Raw genomic sequence first — 25,178 nt, 5'->3', positions numbered from 1 at the left:
CCAAAAAGCTTGGAACCCCTTGGGGAGAAGACCACAGACTCGTGTCCTCACTGACCTTACCCCTCTCTCCCCACTCTGTCCAGGTACTGTTTCTCTCATTTGATTCTTATTCTGATGGTGTGAGGATTGGCGGAAGACATAGAAGTTTCCCTGTCACCCTGCACCATTCTGACAGCATGTCCTGCTTCATTGGGACAGGAATGAAGGAAGGTGATGAAGACAAATGTCGCCCTATGTTCCCCATCTCCCCTGCCCCTCCGTCAGTCTTCAGAGTGATAGAAAGTGATGCGAGGAACTCGCGGTGACCAAGGTAATGGTCCCACTGGCTTTTTCATTTTTGGTCCTTTGGGAAGGCGCCACCATGAATCCTGCTCCAGCCTAATAATGTGGGTGAATGTGAAGGACTCATTCCAGGTGGAAGCTCCAAAGGTGGCTTTCCCTCAGTTCCCAGCATTCCTGTCTTCCCTGGTGACTCTGGGAAGCTTGGGTCAGCACAGATGGTGGCCGGTTGACCAGGGATCGGGGGGACACCAGTCAGAGAGTTCCCTCAGCATGGACAGGTAGAAAGAGAGAGGAACCAGTGCCACGTTTGGGGAATTCCTACGCCACGGAAGCTGCTTACCACCGTGGGCTAACTAGCCATTCAGACCAACATAGGCACGTGACGCATCTTCTTAGCAGACCTCGTTCAAGGACAGAAAGAGGTTGTACGCTATGAAGTCTAGCAGCTGAGACTCACAGTAACCATGGGCTCTCCTTACCCACAGCTCGGGGGTACAGTGCAGTCTTAAACAAACACATCCACACTGCCAGGCACCCACGGAAACACTGAATTTCCATGGGCCCAGTTTGTCTTGGTACTACGAAAGCTGCTAATTTTTCTCATTGGAGCCGGGCCAGGTCTGCTCTATCTGAGAAGGCATCGCTTTGGAATTTGTCTATCCTTGCTTTCTAAAGCCACCCAAGGTGCTGTCTGGAGGGCTGGCTGTTTTCTCTTAATGAAAAGAGAGTCAGACAAGTGGTAGGGGGCCAGAGGCACCCTCCTTTCCTTTCTTCCCTTAAAAACTCAGGATGATGTTGTGATTAACACTCCTTTTGCAGGATAGTGGATATGACAGTCAACCAAATTAATCCCATTATGCAAAACCCAGTTCACAAATGGGTTTGCATTTTTGTGAAATTATGTCAATTTCCCTATAAATTGGAGAGACTTTGTCAGTTTTCTGAACTGCAGAGACGTTACCCACCGCTCCGTGTCTGTATCCCTCTAACTCAGAAAGCTGTGGATTTTCAGCTCTGAGGTACAACTGGGATTCCTGACATTAATGCTGATATTTTTGTTTACACGAGAATGGTATGCAAATTACCATTTGTTTTCAGGTTCAGTTACAATCTTCTTCAGCATCAGATTCTTGGTAAGAGAAAAGAAAAGAACACTCTGAGCTTGGAGAAAAAAATGGTTAAACCAAAATCCTTAATTATTTTGATATTAAGGACACGATTCATTCTTCTCTTCGATTCCTAAACAGCAGAGCCAGGCACCCCCAGCCTCCCAGAGTCCCTGCCTCTTTTTCTGTCTGCATTCAAGTGCTTGGAAAACAGACCCGGCTTCCCAACTGCCATCCTCTTGGCCAGTACCACCCAGTGCTGCTGGTGGCCAAATCTGCTTGGCATTGTCTGATCTGTGAATTCCCTGTACACGGACCAACTTGTCAAATTAAACCCAGTGCTGCCCGGAGCTGCAGAGCAGCTGGGATCTGGAGGACTGCGCACTCTGACCTGCTCTCCGGCCCTCAGAGCTGCACATCTGTTGATCTGTTGGCAGTGCCCCTCACCTGTCTGTTCTGAATGCAGCAGCCCCTCCCTACCTGTCCGTCTTGGAGAAGAGGGATGAAGACAGAGCTTCCCTGTTTGGAAGGCTGGCACTCCAAGGGCTAAATTACTTACTGAATTCAGAAAATCTATTTTTTAATGGTTATTCTTTCTTTGCGTAGCACTTTTTATTCCAGCGATGCTTTCTTGAGCAGGGAATTGTTGACTTTTTATGCTTTAGATTTATTAGACATGTGTCAAGTTGTCAACCTCCTACCGTTTGCATTTGTGTCCACCTTGCAAACAGCAGGGAAAAAGACTTTTTTTTCTACCAGCGTTCACTTCTTGGCAGTTCTGAAACAAATTTTTGAACAGTTGCTGTTCCTATTGATAGCAATAGTTTGATGTTTTAAAAAAAAACACACACACACACAAAAAAGGGTTTTATTTTCCCCTAAATTTTTGACGCGTTCTGTCACATCATATCACATCATACCCCAATGCATCAGAAACAGGGAAAGGGGAGGGCACAGCCCACACTGCTCACAGATCAGGAGCCTTCACTGAACACCCACCCATCTGTTCACCGTCTCTGTCCTTTTGTTCTGTCTCTTATGCCGGCATTCCTCGATAAGACACATCCTTGCTCCCCGTAAGACGTCATGGCCATCCCTCCAGCCAGGCTTCCTAATCTTTGTTGAGAAATCCTTCCAAGAAATTATGAGGCTGTTTGTGGGCTCCTGCTGCCGGATGGCTAGAATTCAGATACACCCATGAAATCGAATGCAGATGACAACAAATGGAAGAATGTACAAATGGACACCCGCTAGCTTCAGGCAAGCATCACCTAAAACTGCTGAAACTGTAGGGAAAAAAAATTTCCACGTGCCCTCCCTGGCAGAGCTGTAGGGTCTCCCCTCGGGCAAGCATGCCGTGACTGTGGAGCAAGGCCTCTGGGGTGGAGATTCTAGGCTAAGGACCTCCAGACACACTCTGCCCCACCCTCAGCTCCAGGAGGGAAGGCAGCCATACTGCACAGCCACCATGGGCCTACCTCTCCACCCCTGGCTACCCTTTCCTCCTGGGGTGTGCTCGGGTTCCCATGGACCACATTCAGGGAGCATTATCATCTTCTATGCAGAGCACATTTGCTCAGGGCTGTGTTGCACATGCGTGTAGAGATTGCGCCTCTGCATCCTTGGTGGGGAAACTCTCAGTGAAGGAAACCGACTGCCTATATCAGGGACAGTCAGACCTTCGGGGCTACGGCAGACGCTTGGTGAGCACCGACTCTGTCCAAGGGAGAGCTCAGAGGCCGCCTTGCTCATATGACACCTGAGTTTGATTTTCAAAATCTGAGTTACAATAAAACCACAAACAACCACACTAGGTGTGGCGGTGTGTGCTTGTAGTTCGGCACCGAGGAGATGGAGACAGCTCTGGGGCTGGCCTGCTGGTCAAGTCCAAGCTAGAGAGAGCTCCTGCCTTAAAACGAGGTGACAGAAGAACAAATGAGGTCGTCCTCAGACTTCCACATGCACGAGCATCCAGGTACACATGGACCACCCCAGGCACCTGCACACATGTACACATACACACACACACACACACACACACACGCACACGCACACGCACACGCACACACATGCACGCGCACACATGCATGCACGTACCGACACTCACACCGGGAATGGGAGACGGGGTGGGGGCAGCTGGTTCTGCTTGTGAAGTGTGCTGGGTCTGGTGGACAGAAGCCTGTGCTATGGGACAGTCCAGTGCAGTGGGTGGCGCTGGCAGCACAGGCAGGCTGGAGGCGGGCTGAGAGCAGCCTGTGCAACAGGAGAAACTGGCCGCGACGTCCACCTTAAGCACCTCATGAGGCCAGGCTCCACTGCCCTCGAAGCCAGAACCAGCAGGGACGCCCGCACCCAGGCTCTGCACGGGAACGGCAGGCTGCGCCACCTGCCTCCGCCCATAGGACCTACCTCCAGGGCCCCTTTCTTGGTTCACTGTTTTTCTTGTTTCCTTCGTGTTTTCTGGTCATTGTGAAGTTCTCGCTGATTTTGTCTTTGAATATGTCCCTGAAGATGACAAACAGAGCCTACAGGCACAGCTGCCCACCCACAGACCTGCCCTACTACCTCCCCACAGACACTGACAGGGGGCACAGGATTGCAGGGAACCCCAAACGGGAGCTCGGTGGCCTCTGTGACCACAAGGCAAGGGAAGGGCTGACCCCGGAAGAAGGCAATGACACCCCAAACCACAAATGCCAGTGAGCCCAGAGCCCCCTCCTTAGCTGCATACATCACGCCCCTTTTATTCTCCTCTGCAAACGAAGAGGCTGAGACAGTGTCGGGGGCACAGGTGATGAGCTGATGCAGTTTGGGGTGTGGGTGAGTCACGGGTGCGAGCAGAGGCCTGTGCATCGCTTCACACTAGAGCCAGGGAAGAACCGGGACATTCTGCTCACTCCACGTGTATACTCATCCTCGGAGCACTTGCACTTAAGAGTGGTGTTGCGCGAGCGAGGAGCAGTGACTTTAGCGATTCTAAGGCTGTCGTTCTTCCAGTTTTCCACTTCTTACAAAGTTGAGGAACACGAAGCAACACACAGTCCTGGGAGTGGGAAGAGGCCACGGAGAAGGCCGAGCGCCTCTCTGTCTCCTAGCACCGGGTCCGCCGGCATGCTGCCAGCGTCATGCTCTGTCCTCGGCAGTGTGGCCCACGCCACTGTGCTGCCTGCCCCACATCCTTGCCCTGGGCATGGCCTGCTGTTGGCTTAGTGTTGGCTGGCTCACACGTGCTGTGCCCCAGCTTGTGTGTGCTGCAGCCAGGACACACCTGCAGCGTCACCATACCAGCCCCACGTCCTCTTTAAACGCCGAGGACCAGAGAGGTGGCTTTGCGAATAAGAGCAGCGGCTGTTCTCCCAGAGGCCCCACACTTGACTCCAGGTGCACACACGGTAGTTTACAGTTGCCTGCAACTCCAGTTCCAAGGGGTCTGGTGCCCTCTTCTAGCCTTTGCAAGACCAGGCACGCATGTGGTACACAGACATACAAGCAGATAAAATACCCAGATACACAAAAAAGTGTTGTTTTTTGTTTTTTGGGTTTTTTTGTTGTTGTTATTGTTTAACAGATTTAAAGGGTCTTAGAGGGCCAGGGCCACAGCTGAGCAGTTTAGGTAAAGGCAACTGTAACCAAGCCCTATGACCCAAGTTTGACCCCTAGGACCCAGACTATGAGCACAGAACAGATCCCATCAAATTGTTCTCTGCCCTCCATACATGGGCTGTGGCATGTGCATGAACACACACACACATACAAAATGAATAAATGAATGAATGACAAACAAATAAAAAGTTACTAAAATATTTTTTAAAGATCCAGAGTGTCTCCCCACAGCCCACAAAGGGAAATGCAGCCCTTTCTGTGTCTGCCTGTGGTGGGCCTCAAACATCACCCAGCCTTTCTCCATCTCCCACCTTTCCAGGACCCTTGAGAACAAGCCATCCTCTTTGCCTGGACCACCCAGCTGTCTGCCAGAACTGCCCAGTCCCTTCCCATCCAGGACAGCCTTCACCCAGGTGACCTTGCAGACGGGGCTGCAGCTTGTGGCTCCCTCATTACCCTGGTCACTGTGTTGCCGTCTACCCATCAGCCCCAGCCAACCCGGACCGTCAGCCAGAGCTGAACTGACTGGATTTAAAAAGTGCTGGGGAGAGAAACTTGGAAGAGATTTCTAAGCAGGAGACTGAGTGGACTTTCTCCTTAGGAAAAAAATCTCTTACTTGTGGTATGAGGAAAGGTTGACCTGGGGTGAGAAGCAAAGTAGGGTCAAGGTGCTAGGTAATTGAACACTCTCTTTGCTCTTACAGGAAGCAAGGAAAAGCCACCCTAGAAGCCCGGGAGCAGTGAAGAGGGGCAGGTGGGAACGTTCAGGAGGAAGAACTCAAGGACGCAGTTACTCACCGCAGAGGGCCTGGAGCGCAGGGTGACACTAATGTCCACACAGCGGATCCTCCAGGAGGCAGCCTCTGCGGCACGCCAGTGAGGGAAGAAGCCACCCTGCAGGCTGGCAGCGCCAGGAGCTGGGGTCCTGGCTGCATGCAGAGTCAGAGCCAGAGCTAAGTGCTAGCATTCCTCTCTCCACACACTCGAAGTGAGCCCACACGTCACTGCCGCTGCCTTCATAAGGGAGTTCTGTGAGCCACAGTAAGGCCTCCCTCAACTTGCTGGGCAAGGAGAAGGGTCACCGATACAGCAGGTGTGCGAAAGGAGTAGACAGGAGCAGGAGAAAGGGAGGTGGGCATAGTTCCTAAAAGGAGTTGAATTTTGAACTTGCACTCGGCAGATGACCTGACTACTTGGGGGTCCGGCCCCACGGCCTCTGAGGGCTTGCAGCTTCCCAGGAAGAAGGCTGCTCTGTGAAGGGAGAAAGCCTGAGCCTGCAGTGGTGGAGGCTGCTTTGGCTGTCAGCGTGGCGCTTAGCTGGTTGAGCACTTCGGCCTATCTTGAACAAGAAGGTGGGGGGTTCCTTTCCACACCTCCATTTTAGCACTGTGCTGGGACCCTGCAGGGAAGACAGCCTGGCACATGGCATACTGCTCCCAGAGGGGGCATTCTCGGTCTTTCTGAGACATGCCCGTACCTCCATAACCAACAGTGCCGCGGCCTCACCCTACCCTCTCACCGCCTGGGTCCTTACCGAGTACCCGGAAGGCTTGTCCCTCTGAAGGGAACTGAGGAGGATCCTGCTGCCTCCTCCAGCTTCAGGAGGCACCTTGGTTTCTTATGATCGGGACGTAAAGTGAATAAGTTATAAAAAATAAAAAGCAAAACAAACGAAAACAGATGGCATCTCAGGTGTTCCCTGGCCTCCCTTGCCTCAGGCCTTTCCTTCTGTGCATCTCACTGAGGTGCTGGCTGCTGGGCTGCTGTCTTTATGGCAACTGAAGGACTGTCAGACAAAGGCCAGAATGAGCCCCATTGGTGCTTTTCCTGACCTGAGGCTCTAGGAAGCATTTCCACCCTTCTCTGAGCTCACCCCTGCTGCTGTGCACTCAAAAACACACAGTGCTAGAAAATTTAGGGTATGGGGTCACCAAGTAGGGGACGAATTTGGCACTCTATTACTCTTTTGAGCCACCCAGTCAACAGGAAAAGGTGTGTCTGTGTGTCTCTGTGAGTGTGTGTGTGTGTGTGTGTGTGTGTGTGAGTGTCTGTGTGTCTGTGTGTCTGTCTGTCTGCACGCATGCAAACATAGGGTGAGAGTGGTGGGAGGGTCTGAGTTCTCAATCCAAGGTAATGAGAGCAATAATTTTAGACAAAGATAGACCACTTTCCCAAAGCTCAGTAGGATTGTAATTAATGTGTGGCCAGGTCCCCGTTGGCAGTTCCAGCGTTTCTACTTTGTTGGCTGTCCTGCACATTGACTTCCGATGCCATGGATTGGCGTCCCCTAGCTGAGGCCCCTGTGGTTTTGCTTGCCAGCCTCATGGCATCTCTTGTTGGCGTTTGCAGGTCTCTGAATGATTGCTTGTTCCTGCACCGGGCTTCACAGCACCTCCCAACCTTGTGTAACCTGCACGTTTAATTAATGAATCTTTATCTTTCCCACAGATAATTAATGAAGATGTACAACTCACAGTCTGACTCAGCACCAGCCCGGCAACGCCAGCCTCACTCCGATGCTCATGTGTGCCGACCCCTGGGCGGCCCAGCGCTGGCCACACCAGCCTGAGGACCCAGAGCTTCCCGGGGCAGCATGGGAGCCAGGAACTGGGGGCATCCTGGTGGTTCATGCCACTTCCCCGCAACAGAATCCTTGGTCCAGCTACACAGATGCGCCAACCCCTGTAGGCAGGCCTTCCTTTCTGCTCCATCCTTCCCAGCTCCGGACAGGAACTGTCCCTGGGCACCCTCTCAGACCCAGTGCCTGCCACCCTCTCTCTTCAGCTGGCTCCAGTTCCACTCCTGCTCAGGCAAGTCTTGCTGCTGGCTTGTCAGTACTGCTTCTAGCCCACTCTAAGCCAGAAATGATGAGTTGTTGTGCACCGACCATCACTAGCTGTGTCTTGTGACTAGAGCCCTACCCTTGCTCCTCTCTGTCTCTTTCTAACCCGTCAGACCAGCAGTGCACCTTGTTCGTATACACCAGGCTCCTCTGAGGCCTTCGCACCTGTCTCCAGAGAAAACCTGAACTGTCACAAGGTTGTGATCTTTGGGTGCTGCTGTAACCACCACCGATGTGGAGGCTCACACAACACAAGTTAAGCAGTGTGTGGCTCCGGAGGTCAGAAGTTCCCCTGGTCTCATGGAGCTGTGTGTGTGTGGCAGAGAACTTGGCAGAGCTGTGTTTCCCTTGGACGCTTGTGAGGGGTTCGTGTCACTGCCTTCTCTGCGTTCTCCTGGCCGATGGCACCACATCATTCCTCCTCCTCGCAGCACTGTCGCATCCCTCTGTCTCTCCTGCCCTTCCTTCTTTAATCACAAATACTTTTGTGACAGCATTGGGACCAGCAGAGAACCAAAAATCTCATAGGTATCTGCAATGTCCCTGCTCCTGCTCACTCATAGGGTATAGTCACAGCATCTGGGACTAGGGTGTGGATCCCTGACAAGGCCGCCATCTTGTTTTCCACAAAAAGAGTTTTTCAGAAGCCCACATGGTCTGTGCCTTGCTGTGCTCTGCCCACAGTACTCTGCGACCTGAGACCTACAACAGGGGTAGGTGGGCTTGACTAGAGTGTCTTTCAGTGCTCAGGTGTAAATCTCCCACCAGGCCGATTTTAAGTAGCTGTAAACACAGAGGGGAAGAGGGTGGCCAGGGTCTCAATCCGGAGCCTGGGCTGCCTCTGCCCTCAGGTGGTACTGCACCTGTCCAGCTGCTTACCTGGCTCTCGTCCCTGTTAGGTTCCTTCCTCACCTTCGTCAGCATCCACATATGTGCACAGTATGGTTCATCTTCATCTTAGTTAATCTGCGTGGACAGAGCGCAAACAAATGGATCTGGGGAGCATCGGCGTGGAGCAGCCAAGTCCCTCCACGCCCAAACTGTACCCAGGGCTCACACCTGAAACAGACAAGTGGACAGACACACGGGCCTGCCTGTAATTGATCACCTCTTGCCATCCATGCAAGGTCTGAGCTGTCCTGTGAGCACTTGTAGGGTCAGCAGAAGACACTGCCTGGACCCGAGGTCCCATCTTGCTTTAGGAAAGCAGAGCCAATCCAGGTCATTCTCAGCGAATAATGTTGCTTCTCTGGGTAACTGCTTTGGGTTTATGCTTACTAGTGATGAATTAATGGAAGCCTGTGTGTGTGCTCACAGGAAAGCCAAGCAACCAGTACTTTATAATTTAGTGGTAAATCCCAAGCCTAGTCCTTCCTCTAGGCTTGATAATGTACGGTTCAAGGAGACCAGAGGAAAAAGGGTTCATCCATGGTGTCCTGGAGGAAGTGCTTTGATACAGATTCTGTAAACTGCTTCTTTTAATCTAGAGTTGGGATAGGAAAAGGGATCTTACACAACACTGAGGCAGAGTGGCCATGTGGTATCGGACGACACTGTGAGTATTTAGATACCAAAATATTGATATTCAATACTCATTGATTACTAATTAAGCGTCAGGGGCATTGCTAATTGCGTGCATTGTCTCAGAACAGATGGGAGGGTCTGCACAAGATACTCTAATCCATCTCCTTATGACTATTGATGGCCTAGTGTATTCCGAGATGTAGGAAGAGATCACGGGCCACTCAGACTTCCACCCTGAGCACACCTGTGCTCTTTGGCCTTGTACCTCAGACATCCTCTCCCCATGCCATCTTCAGCTGTATCCAAGCTGTTCACCCATGACTCCATTCACACTGGCCCCTGTTATCACAAAGACTGAATTCTGTGACTGTCAACAAGAGGCTCCTCCATCCATGTCCACCAGCATGTATGCTATGCTGTGTTTATCAAAGTTGGCTGGAGTGTCATTGAGTACACTTAGAAGACCTCAAGGTCTGATAGGATTGTGAAATACAAGATTAAAAAGACTGACTCAGATTGGATTATAGTTCAGTATTAGAGCACTTAGTTGGTGTGTGTGAGGCCCTAAGTTCAGCTCCTAGATCACACACAAGCACACACAAAACTACACATAAACAGGGACACATACACATGCAAACACACACACATACACGTTAACCCATTTTTTCACTACATGAGTCCTGAGAACCCCTAATGAAAATTTGTCAAGAATTATGCATGAAGTCCCTCAAACTTAACTAAATAAACATGGTCCTCTTTGTTGAGAAGTGTCTTTGATAATTTCTATATTCCAGAAAGACCTTTGGTAAAGACTGTTTTACCTGTACTTATATCTCTCAACAATGTTCGATATTCAGTTGATGACCTGATAGGAACATGAGAGATTTCAGCCACAAATAAGTGAAGAGAACCATTCTGGGAGGCCAGAGCCTCCACCAAGAACTATTAGAGAAGTTAGATGGACAGATATACTATAGACAGGTAGATAGAGGCATAGAGAGAGATAGAGATAGATAGAGAGAGAGATAGACAGATAGGTAGATAGATAGGTAGATAGATAGATAGATAGATAGATAGATAGATAGACAGACAGACAGACAGATAGATAGAGGGTTGATGGTAGAGATGCTATATAAGAGATATTTGTGTACAGATAAGAGAGAGAGATTGACTACAGATATATGACAGAGGAGACAGAAACAGAGAGACTGCTAGCGACTGACTCTTGGTACAGCTTGGAAATGGAGAGAAGTGAGAATAGTCAGAGACTTAGAGAACCTGCAAGCCTGGGTGCACATGCTCAGTCACAGACTGAAGGAAGGTGATGGTCCCTGCTCTCGCTGCAGAGAATAGGGCAAAGCAGCCATGTGCCTCATCCACTGTGTTCAATGCTCAGGAAGAAAAGGTGAGCTATGCCAAGAGAAAACAGAAATAGACAAATTGATGAGCACACTTAATTATTGGCACACACTTGGAAAACCTGGGGTTGGTGTGGGCCAGGAAACAGGTGACAAGGTAGAGCTCCTATTGTTTTCTTTCGTTTCTTCATCAAAGAACCAGAATCCACGTACAGAGATTAACTTACAGAGATAAAAGAGAAAAATTAAATCAGCCGATGACCTTAATTGAAGACTGGTCTGGTAAGAAAGGATTAATACTGTTGAGGATCAATGAATAGGAAACTCAGACTATATAGCAGAGAGCACCATGTTGAACACACAGAAAAGAGAATGAAAGAGACATGGGACACCATGGAGAGTCTACCCTCTGTCTGATTAGCGTCTGGGGAAGGGAGAAAGGAGCATGAACAGACTTAGAAAGGAATAATGACTGCTTCCTGGAACGGGTGAAAGGCACAAATCTGTATGGACCAGACAGCCCTCAAAAACCTTTGCAGGACACCCACCAATGAACACCACCTAGAATTGCCACCACTAGAACTCAGAGGCAGAGAAAATACATCAGGCACTGTTAGACGGTGCTGCTTTATGTTCAAAGTTACAAAACTCTCACTGACAGTTGCTTCTTCAACAAAAATTATGGAATCCAGAAAACAAGGAATTAATTACCATCTTTAAAGTGCTAAATAAAAAGCCTAATTGCCAACTTAGAATTCCATTACTGCCATTATTCATAGACAACTAGATGTAATGTAAAAAAAAAGTCTAAAGGAATCTTACAAATAAACTCTCAGAACATGAAGACACTATAGCAAAGCCACTAGATACAAGATAAATACATAAAGTGTCAATTTCATTTCTGTCCATAAATAACACAAAACAGAAAAGTTAAAAAAAATCACCTATAATAAATTGCCAAATGTCCATATGAAAAACACATGTTAATCCAGGAGTGATAGGGCAAGCCTGTAATCCCAGCACTCGGGAGATAGAGGCTGGAGGATCAGAGGTTCAAGGCCTCCCTCAGCTACAGAGAGTTCAAGACCAGCCTGGGCAACTTGAGACTCTGTCCCAAGAAACAAAAGAAAAGACTATGTATCAGATGCTCATGAACAACACAAACACACACACACACACACACACACACACACACACACACACAGATAGATGGTTGCCCCATTCAGTCACTTGGCACCTGGGTTCCTGTTTAGTAGTTTTTCAGTTGAAGCTTTGGACTGAAATACTTGTAAGGCCTCTGGCAGTTTGATATTCTGCCATTCTCTTCCTTCCCTTCAGGGACTCAGGAGCTCTAAGTACGGAATCCAACAGGAACCAGGCTTGGGATCCACCAGGAACCAGGTTTACTATGCTAATCCCATTAACAAAAGACAGTTGGGAAGTGCTTGCTAAGTGAGATGCAAAGAAGGACTAGGATGTGAGACACTCACACCTCCAGGAGCCCCTCCCCCCACCCTGTCTGCTTCCTACTGAGAGGCCTGGGTGCTGGGAGGCGGTGCGCGGTACTCCGGGACTGAGTTTCTCATGGATGAGTGGTGAGTGGCATGCTTGCTTTTCTAGAGGACAGAGTCAGCCAGGCCTGGGTGGAGATGCAGGGTGTCTGGGTGACCAGGGCGGATTGTTACAAAACCCATTCCCTGCGCCAGCCAACACCCATTCATTCCATGCTGCAGCACTAAAATGTTGACTACAGAGAAGACCAACATTCCTCCTCCCTCCTCTCCACCTGCAGGGGTTAACAACAGTGGGATTCCGGCACCTAGAGCGTTCCAGGAAAGCCGAGCAGCCCTCAGAACCTGCCAGGACCCATCCCCTCCCTGCCTGTCAGGAAGGCTTGGCAGTCAGAGCCACAGCAGCCTCCGCCTACTGTTCCTCTTCAGCCTCTGACAGCTGCTTCTACCTTCTTCCCACCACGCAGAGACCCAGAAGGCATCTGCAAGCCCCATGATGCACTGGGGCTCACCGCAGCTTGGAACCACCCATGCTAAGACCTGTTCCTCAAGCGTGTTGGATCCTAACCCTGTGTGTGCACTTACGTGTTCATGTATGTGTGGTGCCAGAGGACCTTACTCACCACTGAGCTTGCTGCTTTGAGATGGGCGCTCTCATTTCCTGGAGCCTGCTTTGTAGTAGGCTAAGTTGGCTGGCCAGGAAACCCCAGATATCTCTGCCTCCCCAGAACCAGGATTATGAGAGGGCCACAATACCGCACTGCTGCTGTTTGTGCTGTTTTTCCTATACATTCTAGGGCTGAGACTCGGGTCCCCATGCCCTCACAGAAAGCACTGTACTGGCTAAGCCACCTCTGCAGCTTTGGATCTCAGTTTCCAGTTCACAGTTAGGACTGAAGGTCGTCCTTGGCTTGACGAAGCCCAACGAGAAGACCAGGGCAGCTGAGGAGCTGCTCTGGCCCTTTCCTTATGTTCTGCTTCATTCGCCTGGGAGGCTTCACACTTCAAGATCCGAGCGACATGAGCGTGGTAGTCTGGAAAAGAGACAGTGATACAGGGGCTTTGGACAGCAAAACTGTGGGTGTGTTTCTTCAACCACACAGCAATCATGGGAATTTGTTCATTTCTGCACTAAACACAAGGCCTCATTTTTTATTTATTTATTTATTTATTTATTTATTTATTTATTTATTTATTTTTTAAAATAAAAGCTTTGAAAAGGGAAAGAACAGGAATAATAAATTTGTGGAAACAGTGCTGTGGATCCAGCCAAAACAGCTAGGAGGAACAGCAGCCATCGCCCCGTGGGAGCTCTGCCTCCACAGATGCACCATGAGAGGGAAAGTGAGCAGCTCACCAACAGCAGAAGAGAAGGAAGAGCCACGAGCGAAATAGTCTGCTGGCGAGGAGGCGTTTTCATGAAAACACAACCTTCACAGTAGAAACTAAGGGTAATTATCACAGCACTCACCAGATCCCAGCCTAGTGCTGACTTTTGGGGAAAGACCATGGGACAGAGAGCAGAGCCAGCACCAACCCTCTGACAGGTAGGCCAGAGCAGAGCCAGGGCCAGCCCTCCAACACCAACCCTCCAAACCAACCCTCCAAACCAACCCAACACCAAACCTCCTACACCAACCCAACACCAACCCAACACCAACCCTCCAAACCAACCCAACACCAACCCTCCAAAACAACCCAACACCAACCCTCCAACATCAACCCTCCAACACCAACCCTCCAAACCAACCCAACACCAACCCTCCAACACCAACCCTCCAAACCAACCCAACACCAACCCTCCAACACCAACCCTCCAAACCAAACCAACACCAACCCTCCAACAGGTAGGCCATCCTGCCGAGGGGGCTGACTTTTTGCAGCCGTGGCTGAAAAACAAGGCAGAGCTAAGCCAGGCCGGGGAGCTCGGCTGGAGAGGAGGGAAATTGATTCTCTCCATATTCTCTGCCAGATATTGCAGCCCTGCACAGCTGTATGCAGATAGGGGCTCTGGCCGCTTATCACGCGGGTGATGGATCCCACACCGGCTCTGAGAGAATCCATCATTAATTTAAATCACTTAGAGCGCGGCAGTTAGCTCTAAACCCATTGTCTCCTGTGTGGGAAGAAATTGAGTGGCTGGTGGGTGCGCCAGCTCAGGAATTAAAGCGATTTTTTTGAAAGAATGGGTCATTGCTGACAGGCCATCTCAAGCCTGATTTTCACTCCATCATTTAAGAGAAAGATGCGATTTCAGAAATTAATATCACGGAAGTAACTCGGCTGGTGGGAAGCCCCGGCCCGTCCAGAGGCGTGGAAGCTGAACGGTTCACACACACATCCTCCCTCCCCACCCCCCCTTGTGTGCGGGATGATGGCCCGGTGTGTCCCAGGAGGACCTGGCAGGGGGCTGGGGCTAGCCTGGCTTTGCCCTCTGTGCCCCTCCTGATCTCACCCAGCTGCTCACTGACCTGAGCCATACATCAAGGGCAGTGGAGGCTCGCAGCCGCGCACATCTGGATTTCTGGAGTGTGTGTTTCCATGCACCTGTGTGTGCATGTGAGCATGTGTTTGCATGTACCTGTGTGTGTGCATATATGAGTGTGTGCCAGAGAACAGCCTCAGTGAAGTGACCCTTCCTGTTGTGGCAACGCCTCAGCTGCTGAGCACCGGTGACACGGTGGCCTTGACACTATCTTCATGGGCAAGCACTCTGGCCAGCTCGCACCTGATGCCATCCCCTGTCCTGCTCTGTGGCCAGGTTCACCCAGCACAGAAAGCAAGGGCTGGGGCACCCATGTGCACTTACACACCTCCAGCACGAGTGTTCGGGCCCCATGGAGCAGCTTGTCCCTCTGTTTGGAAAGGTCAGGGAAGATTTCCCAGAGGGTGAGACATTTGAGCAGAGACTGGAGGTGAAGAATGAGGAGGATGCCAGTGGGCGGGGCTGGTGTGGGACACAAATCAGGCAAAGAAAATTCCCAGCACAAAGAGAAAAAGTGCAAGGCAGAGTAAAGTGGTGACATGGAAAGAGAAAGTCGTGGAGAAGCAGAAAGAGAGAGAGAGAGAGAGAGGGAGAGAGAGGGGTGCAGGGATGCAGGGCAGGGCAGGGAGAGCAGTGTGGACACACCCCGGGAAAGCAGGACAGAGGGCTGTGCTGGGGGATGGGAGGAACCAGGATGAGGGTGAAGGCTCAGGCCTGGGCGAGAAGAGGACAGAGGCCTGGGTTTGGCTCTGGAGTGTCCCGAGTGTGACCGGTAGAAGGGGCAGGACCCCAGGACAGAAGCTGGCATCACATTAGCAACCAGTGTCCACTAACAGGACCCCAGAAGTGCTGGGGCCCGGAGAACCAGGGGGACGTGCCCGACAGGACAGGTGTGCACACGGGCTGTGGCAGACGTGAGGGACTGACACCAGCTGTGTGCCTGTGCACGGAGGATGATGGACAGAGCAGGTACAGACACACTGGCTGAAGCTGGAGCCAGTAAAAACCACATTTCTGAAATGTTAACGACCTGGAAAACGCTTATACCAAAACGTTGGGGACAAAACCACTTTCTGCTCTCTGGGTTTTGAATCATGAATATGACTTAGCCATCCAAAATTAAATTTAAAAGGTAATAAATAGGTGAGGGTGTGTGTGTGTGTTCACGCACAAAGGAGTGTGTGAGTGTGACTGATTGACACCAAAATGCTGGGTATGTTATTCCTGAAAGGGAGAACTGGGGTGGTTGTTTTTTTCTTTTCGTGCTTTTCTATATTTCCAATTGTTTGTAAACATGGATTAGTTTTTATTCTGAAAATAGCAGTATACTTGAATGCGTATATGTTACGTGTGTTGTACACCCTGTGTGTGAACACATGATGTGTCTGTGTCCATAGATACATTAAGAAATGGCAATTTCAATGGCTGGGGAGATGGTGCCATCAGTAAAATTTTGTTGTGCAAACGTGAGGTCCTAAGTTCGAACCTCACAAACACGGGGAAACGTGGGGTGGGCAGAGGTCTGCAACCTCAATGCCCGGGGTGGGGGGACAGAGACAGCCGGGTCCTGGCAGATCAACGGCCACGGAGGTGAGGGAACTCCAGGCTCAGTGAGAGACCTAAAGACACCCAGTGTCAGCCGGGGCATGTACACCTGCATGTACACACACAGACACAAACACACAGATGCAGCATACACATCACACGCACACACTCGTGTGCGTGCGGGGGTGGGGGCTGCTCACATCCCTCCAGTGGCATCCCAGGTGGGTCCTTGAGCTCTGTCTGCAGAGTCCTCAAGGGCAGTCCTCCCGGGGGAGCTGAAGACTGGAGTTGATGGGTTTCCCGGCATGCTGACCCTCAGACCCCTCGGAGTCTGTGGGGACAAGGCAAGCTGTTCCTGTCTGCTCACAGTTGCTGAACACTGTGTTCTGCACAATTCACAGAAACATCTGCACGACCATTGGCCTCGCTCTGAACAAACTTCAAACGCAGGCACTGGAAACTCGGTTCCCAGTGGTGTAGAGAGGTGGGCCTCTGGGGATGTCAGCCCTCGCTCGTGGATGGACTTTCTTGGTTGAAGAGAGCCCCAGACCTGGAGTTTGGTCCTCTGCCCTCTGTCTTCCTCCACGGCACGACACAGCTTCTTCCCTCCAGAGGATGCTTCATCTAAGGCAGCCACCCCTGGGCACAGACCCGAGGGCACTTTGACCTTAGGTTTCCCAGCCCCCGGAGCTGGGGAAGTAACTTTCCCTTATTAATTATACAATCTGTGGTACGTCATAATAGAACAAGAGAGAGGGATGGCCATCTCTGCTGTGTGTGATCCCCAGGTTCTGGGGATGAGGACAGAGGCCTGGCATCTCACCTGAAGCCGTGTAAGAAGGAATCACATCCAGATGGAACCCCCATTCCCTCTGTCCCCCAGGGGCTCCTGTTCCACGACGCTGCCTCATGAAAACTTCCTGGTGGGTTGCTCTGCTCTGGAGGGTGAAGAGGTGAAGGGGAGAGGATGAAAAGGGGGGAGCCCATATTTCCCAGGCGGCCACTCATGTTGGGGTTGGTGAAGCATGAACACTAGTCTCCAAACACATATGTTCCGTGAGCATTCGCACATCTTAAAGACAAATCTGCACAACCGTCGTCCCGAGCTTCCACTGAGCTTCTGGTTTGTAACGGTTTCCATCAGGCTTCAGGGGAGCAATACCTTACAGAGCAGAGCGCCTCTGTAAACACACGCCTCAAAATTTTTATTCTTAGAGTATCAGTGGCTTTTCAGTTCATTATAGTGTTATTCGTCAGTCTTCATAAAAGTACTACGCATCCTTATTAAAAATGGAAGTTCACATCATTTTATGTCCCCATAAAAATGGGTGGTGGTAGCGTTGATTAATTTCTTCACATACAGTGAACTTTATAGCAAATTGGACAGTGTAATTCAATTCCTAGTTCTGCAGATTTTTTTTTGTTGGTGGAAAATTGATATCATTCATATGTAATCATATTGCCTTTGCAAGAGATATTTAAGAAATAATATCCTGAGGTAATGATCGCATGGCTTAATTATTAATACCATACTTTCACACATGGCAGCTGTGTGCATTCCTTTTTCAAGCTTGACTTCTATCAGAAAAAAAATCCAGTCTGAATTCAGGGCATGTTCTATCCATGTACACAAATGTGTGTGAATTAGCTCTTTACAAGCATCTCTTTTCCTAACAGCTTGGAGCCAGAAGGCAACATGAGAGGTGGAAGAGCAAGCGCTCCCTGTCACCCAGCATCCCACACGCCAGGCAGATCTGTGGGCTCTCCTTGGAATTAGCGGCTAGAAGCTGAGTAGAAGTCTTCTGATCCCGGATGCTGTACCAGTTCAGGCCTTCCAAAGCCATAAAGCGTGTCTTATTCTGTGAGCAGTTGTACACTTAAGGGATTGGCGTCTGTGACTGCCGTCTGGAATAGCAGCTGCAGCCCCAGGAAGGCACAGGTGACTCCTCACCTGTCTGGGATAAGACCGTCTCTATGGAGGAACACCCACTTAGCGCAGTTTAGACGTTAACCCCAGCTGAAAATCACCTGGACCCACTGTACCCACACACATAGCCACAGGCACCCCGGCAAGACCTGGGGGCCTCAGCAAGTGAAGCCATGAACTCCCCAGGTGCTCAGGAGACTAGAGCATGGCCTCCTTGGGACATCAGCCTTCTCCAGACCTTATTCCCTCAGCCTCACACTCTTCCTCCTCACATCCAAGCCATTTGCGTCATTTCCGGGGACAGGGCCTGATGGGATGTGTGTGTCCTGCTGGCGGTCACAGTATGGCTGACCACATACGGGCCTCTTCTGCCTTGTCTCGAACCTTGGATGTGAGACCAGTGGGCCTCTCTGGATTCTGAGCATCCTTCTGATGTCTTGCAGAGGCTGGTGGTAGTTGCCATCAAAACCCTGGTCTGAGTGAAGCCCACACTGGAGAGCCCCGGGCACTCTGGACACAGGCTGTGGAGAGCCCAGCAGCTCTGTGCACCCAGGAACATGGATGCATTAGAGCTGCAGTGAGGAAAATAATGGACAGATGGACTGTTTCCTTGGAGCCCATGTTCTCCTCAAGGACTGAGGGAGTTGTAGGATATATGCTGGGTGTTAGGTAAATGCCAAAACCTCATAAAGGAACCAAGCATTTTAAAAGTATGTGTCAGGGGAGGCCACAAGGAGACATCAACCCCCTTGGAGCTGGAGTTGCAGCCGCTGTGAGCCACCAAATGTGGGTACCAGAAACCAAGCTTGGGTCTTCTGCAAAATCATACCTCTCTCCAGCCCAGAAAGAAAGGTTTGCCTGAAGAAAATGAGCCAGAGCCTGGGGTGAGGAGCCTTGTCCTGACATGCTCTCTTCTGCCTGGGGTGGTGTCGAGGGTTGGCTTGAGGCCACAGCCTCCCCGGCCTTGGGGATGCAGGACGGTAGGGGACCACTCAGCTCCACCGCCAGGTCTCAGCCACCAGCTATCCACAAGACAGCTAAACCTGCCATGTCGCCAGGTGGGGCTTGAACTTGGAGCCTTCGCCCCTCAGCCTCCTGAGAAGTGGAGATGGCAGGCACGGGCTGCTGTGTCTGACCTTGTATCTGGTCATCATCCAGAACTACAGCTGCTGCCTTAGGAGACGTCACAGGATGGTGAGCGGCACACTTCCATCAGCCTCGTCAAGGAGACACACAGGAAAATACACAGACACACAGGGAAACAGATACACAGACTCATATTCACACAGAACACTGAACACATAGCAACCCATACAGGACACCCTCAGACACTGTCAGAAACGTGTATGGACACATGCTCACACATATTTATATCCAGAGGATTATGAACAACACCCCCAAGGCAGACAAGTACACACATACCTTCACACATTCACAGTACACCTTCACACACACACACACACAACCACACACACACAACCACACACACACACACACAACCACACACAACCACACACACACACGCACAACCACACACACACACACAACCACACACACACACACACACAACCACACACAACCACACACAACCACACACACAACCACACACACACACACACACCCTCCACACAGTGTTTGTGGCACACTCGGCACCCAGTGTGGCTCTCTCAGGAGAAGAGTCCTGAGATTGTGGCCTCAGAAGCTAGGTCCAGAAGAAAGCTGCTGGATGACCTTACCCTCTGGAATCTGTGCCAGTAGCAGAGCAGACACGGCCTGTCCCTAGGGTGGGGCAGGCCCTGCCCTTTCCTGCTCTACTCCTGGGGTTCTCGAGGATACACAGGAGTCCCCACCAGCACTCCAGGTCTGGAGATGTGTGGCGCCTGTAGCCTGTGAGAGCTTTGTGCTGGTGCTCTGTCTGATGGACAGCACACTTCAGGGGCTCTCCTGGAGAAGGGGGCACACATCCTGGTTCCACCTGAGCCCTGGTTCTGAGCACCAGTCCTCTATATGCAGAGGATGGCAGCCATAATTAAGCTTTGAGGGGCTGTGACTGTCTTTACTAGGATGTCCCAAAAAACAGCTCAAATCCTGCTGTCCAGCCCTGCCCAGCCTCTGGGGCAAGGCTCTCCTTTTTTGGCCTTCTGTTTACCATATCCTGGCTGATACTGGGCTCTCAGACTGTGACCCCAAGAAGAACAGCTCCTGTGTTAAAGTGAGACTTTTCTGTCTGCAATCGAGCTGCCCCTGTTCCTGTTTAGAACCTCACACCGATGCTCCTATAATCCCAATAAGATCTCATTGGCTCACCAAATTGGGGTTTGGTAGAATCATTGCCTTGGTCTGTTGTGGAAATGCAATAGTCAGATGCAGGCTGGGGAGATAACCTAGCGGTTGCGAGCACTGGCTATGGCTGCTCTTCTAGAGAGCCAGGCTTTTGCAGCAACTGCACAAGCGCATCTTAGAGGACTGGTGAGATCTACAGTCAGAGCCCCGTGTGGACAGGGTAAGAGATCTGCCCTTGTCCTGTCTGCAAATGTACCTCCGAGGAGCTGAGCTCTGGCAACATCCCATGAACCTTTTAAGATGGTTTTTCCTTGGGCGTCTGCACAGTTCAGGGAGAGCCGTCCTGACCTACAAGGAGTAAGCCTCTAGAATCAGCATGGGCAGTAGAACTCAGCTGTGTGCTGCTGGCTGTATGGCTAGCAAGAGGCTGGGGACCTGGAAACGTCAGTGCCACCCTCCCCGTGGTCAGGGAAAAACAAAACCGGAAGAAAATGGGGTCCTAGAATGAAAGGCCTTGAAAGGCACATTTTCGGAGGAGGGGGTACATAAGGGTTCCAGGCAGGCTGTGCCTAGGCTCTGTCTACAGGTAAAAACACCAACACGGGTGGCCTCGGAGGTCAGGCCTCTATATGTGACAAGCTGTGCGCAGGCACGTGGGTCTCACCAGGCTTCAGGCTCCACACCTCTCAGAATGCTCCCAAGAAGATGGACTCTTGTGAGGCAAAAAACACATAAACAGAGACTTTGAAAAATGAATGTCACCATATTGCTTAAATGGGTGCAAGTTGTGTGAAAGATGAGTGTGTGTGTGTGTGTGTGTGTGTGTGTGTCAGTGCAGCGAAAGCTATGGGACCATTGCTCATACAGGACTGGTTCGATGCAAGGACCCCTCACTCTGTAGGGAGGATGGAGGTGGTGGCTCAGCCCAGGAACACAGAGCCCAGGAGGGTCACTCTGGAGAGAAAGTAACCCCAGGGCCTGCGGGTCAGCAGCATCTCAGGAGCGGCCCGAGAGTCCGCTGTCTATTGGCTGCACGCCCCGGGCAAGTGTGGGGAGGGGCAGTCTACCCTGTGCTCGGTGCTCAGCATTTCCACACAGAAACAAATCAAGTGCCCACAGCAGCAGAACAGAGACGCCCTGCGTGGTGCTCGGGCCCATGGGGGGAGACTATGAGTATTGTCTTCCTGCAAAATCCAGCACGCTTCCTCTTTGCTCCTTGTGCCCTGTAAGCCGCATGAAGGTGTGCACCACACAGGCTTTTGTCTGTCGGCCGTGCCTGGTGTGAGCGTGTGCATGGGTGTGCAGGACTGTCAGCTGCGTCCTTATGTTTAACTTGTGTAATCAGCTTCACCATATCAAAACTTCCTCAGTGGCTGGTCCTCAGTTAAAGTCTAGTCAAAGTGTAGCCACTCTGACCATGAGCTGCCTTGCCTGGTCGGGTGACTAAACCCTTTCATAGGTGTGGCTAGACGTGCTCGCCTTCACCAGGGCGGATGAGCTCATTACTAACCAGCCCCAAAGAAGAGAGGGAAGGAAGGAAGGAGGGAGGGAAGAAAGGAAGGAAGGAAAGAAGAAAGAAAGGAAGGAGGGAAGGAAGGAGAGAAGGAAGGAAGGAGGAAGGGAAGAAAGGAGGGAAGGAAGAAAGGAGGAAAGGAAGGAAAAGAAAGGAAAGAAGGTAGAAATAGAAGAAAACCCCCTCTGAGGCTGCTGCTCTTAAAACGCACTTTCTGTTTTCCATGGTGACTCACTAAACCGCTATTTAGACAGCTGGTGCAAACACTGCGTCACATATTTTACGTTTCCCTGCTGCTGCAGCCTAAAACATACCATGGCCCTTCTGAGGGAAGCAGAGAGCTCAGGAAGGCGTTCTCCCTTCTTGTGAAAACGAAACCTCAGCGTGTTTTGGACCGGCTGATGTTCCCGCCCCACAGCACAGCTCCCTCTGCTGCACACGCCAAGGAGAGGATTAGCACTTGTGGGCTTTGTTCACTTGCTGCTCAGCAGTTCCCTGAGAAGACGCAATGGTTTGACGTCCCTTGCCTCATGATTTGAGTGCTGTTTCTTCTCCCTGAGTTTCGGGGTAACTCTACACTGGCAGGAACTGTGAGCCCCGGCTCTGCCCACAGGGTCCAGTGTGGCCCGGAGGCCGCTCCGGTGCCCACGGGACAGCCCTGGAGATGTCCTCAGGAACTGCGTGTCTGGGCCCTGAAAAAGGGCACCAGGAGGCCTCTGAGGAGCAGGCCTCACCAGGGCAACCTCTGTGGATAGTGAGTGTGTGTGTATGTGTGTGTGTGCCTGTATGGGGTGTGTGAATGTGTGGTGTGTGTGTGTGTGTGTGTGTGTGTGTGTGTGTGTGTGTGTGTGTAGTGATCCGGCCTATGCTCCTAAATTCCCATTCCCTACAGTCCCTGGAACAAGAGTATCACACAATCAAAAGATTTAAAGATGGAGAGTTTTTCTAAAAAAATTGGAGCTCACAACATGCACACATACAAACACACAAGCACACACATGCATACACATACACACACATGCACACATACTCTCACACACACACACTCTCTCTCTCTCACACACACACACATGCACACACACTCTCTCACACACATGCACGCACACACACACACACACACACCGCCGCCAGCTTTATGATGTTCTGCTGCACAGTGTGCACATGACCCAGGCTTCACTCGCTGAGGCGGAGGACAAGTGAGGGGCCGGAGGTGACGAAAGCACAGCGCACACATTTCCTTGCTGCCACAGCAGTCCACATCCAGGGCCTAGGCATCCCCCTTGGCCACCCTGGGCAAGGGTGGCTGGTTTCAGGCTTTGTTAGTGTCAGAGCCCAGGTCTGGCATTAGACAGTGGTGTCCCTGACCCAGCCGCTCCTCCGGGACGTCCGGCATGATGGACAGAATCACGCAGAGAGGTAGAGCATGCTTTTACATCTGCCAACACGACAGTGGTGTCTTTTGGTAACAGTCATGGCATAGGACTTCTTCTACAGTGAGTGTGTGTGTGTGTGTGTGTGTGAGAGAGAGAGAGAGAGAGAGAGAGAGGGAGAGAGAGAGAGAGAGAGGAAGAGAGAGAGAGAGGGGGAGAGAGAGAGAGAGAGGAAGAGAGAGAGAGAGAGAGAGAGAGAAAGTATGTTTCTGAAGCAGCACAAAGGGTGGGCATAGGGTTGAACCTGCGAGGCAGCCCATCCTCGCCTTAGCACGTCTGTGCTCTACCTCAGCAGTGTCGGAGCTCTGGGTTCACCTACAAGTGGTAACATTCTGTCAGGGGTGAGTATGGCCACTCTAGGTACTGAAGGCCCAGCCAAAGAGGAAGGGATGACACTCTGTGGGGAGGGGACCTCTTCGCCTCACAGGTCACAGGCTGACTGCTGTGTACTAGCAAACAGGCCCTGTCGATTACCGACAGCTGTCAGCTGCTGAGGCTGCAATGCACTCTTCTTGTCTCTTCCTGTCAGGGCCTGGTAAGGTCAGGGGTGCCTCCCCCGATAAATCTGGGTTCTCCGTGAAGGTCAGATATTGTCACCAGGCTCATGTGTGGCTGTCGGCGGGAAGGCCATCTTGAACCTTAAACATTCCACACAAGAGAAGCCTTGACCTCATCCACCTCTGTTCCCAACCTGCTGCTGGACGGAAAGGAGCAGCTGAGGACCAGGGAGCTCGGGAGAGCAGCCCCAGAGACTGCTGGAGGGCCACAGGGCGCCCTTCCTAACGCTGCAATCCTTCAACACCATTCCTCATGCTGTGGTGACCCCATCATAAGACTATTTTCGTTGCTACTTCTTAACTGGAATTTTGCTACTGTTATGAACTGTCATGTAAACATCTACATTTTCCAACAGTCTGAGGTGAACCCTATGAAAGGATCATTTAACCCCAAAGCAGTCATGACCCAAGGGTTGAGAACCAATGACTTAGAGTTGTTTATCTTTAGCAAGGTGACAATAGGTAAGACCCCACTTAGGTCCAATGGTGTGAGTGACTCACAGGCCACTCTGTACGCCGTACCGGGAAAGCGAGGTTAGTCACAGCCACCTCAGGGTAAGCCAGAGATGTTCCCACCAGACAGAGGAGGAAGCCAACTCTGGCAGGATGGGATGGGATGGAGGCTCCCAGGTCTGCCCTCCAGCTCTGTCCTTGGCCCAGCCTTCTCTAGGCTGTGAGAGCTCTCAGCTCAAAGGCCTGTGCATTCCCTGTGGGTCATCGCACAGTGCTTTGCAGACCCTAGCCAACATCGGGGTCCTGACTTCCTGTTCACTGTCTACCTGGTGTTAAGCTATTAATGGCTGAGAGCAGATCCTAGTCCCATGGTCTAAAGGGCGCTGGCCAGAAGCTTCAGAGAGGGTCTCTCATGCTGCTGTGCCAGGAAAGGCTCTGGTAAGGACCAGGGCTTTGCAGGCTGTTGTACAGAGCCGAGAGTGTAGCTTTGGCCTTGTTCCATGACCATGGATGCTGTCTCTCCTTGCCAGACATGCACTGTGATTTATGCCCAGTCTTGGATCACGGTTCAGGCTTCACGAGGCCTTTGTGGCTCTCTGGTGGCCAGCTCCGAATGACCAAACCAGAGCAGGCTTTTTATGGTCACTTCTCTACCAAATGTACCACAAACCACTGGGAGTGCAGTGAGCATCCTGTAAGAAACGAAAAGGCAGATGTGGGGATGGCTAGCGAGGCAGGTGCAAGGAGCACCTCCTACAG

Source organism: Meriones unguiculatus, chromosome 2, assembly GCF_030254825.1.
Source record: "Meriones unguiculatus strain TT.TT164.6M chromosome 2, Bangor_MerUng_6.1, whole genome shotgun sequence".
Classification (NCBI taxonomy): domain Eukaryota; kingdom Metazoa; phylum Chordata; class Mammalia; order Rodentia; family Muridae; genus Meriones; species Meriones unguiculatus.
This window is presented reverse-complemented; position numbering follows the sequence as displayed.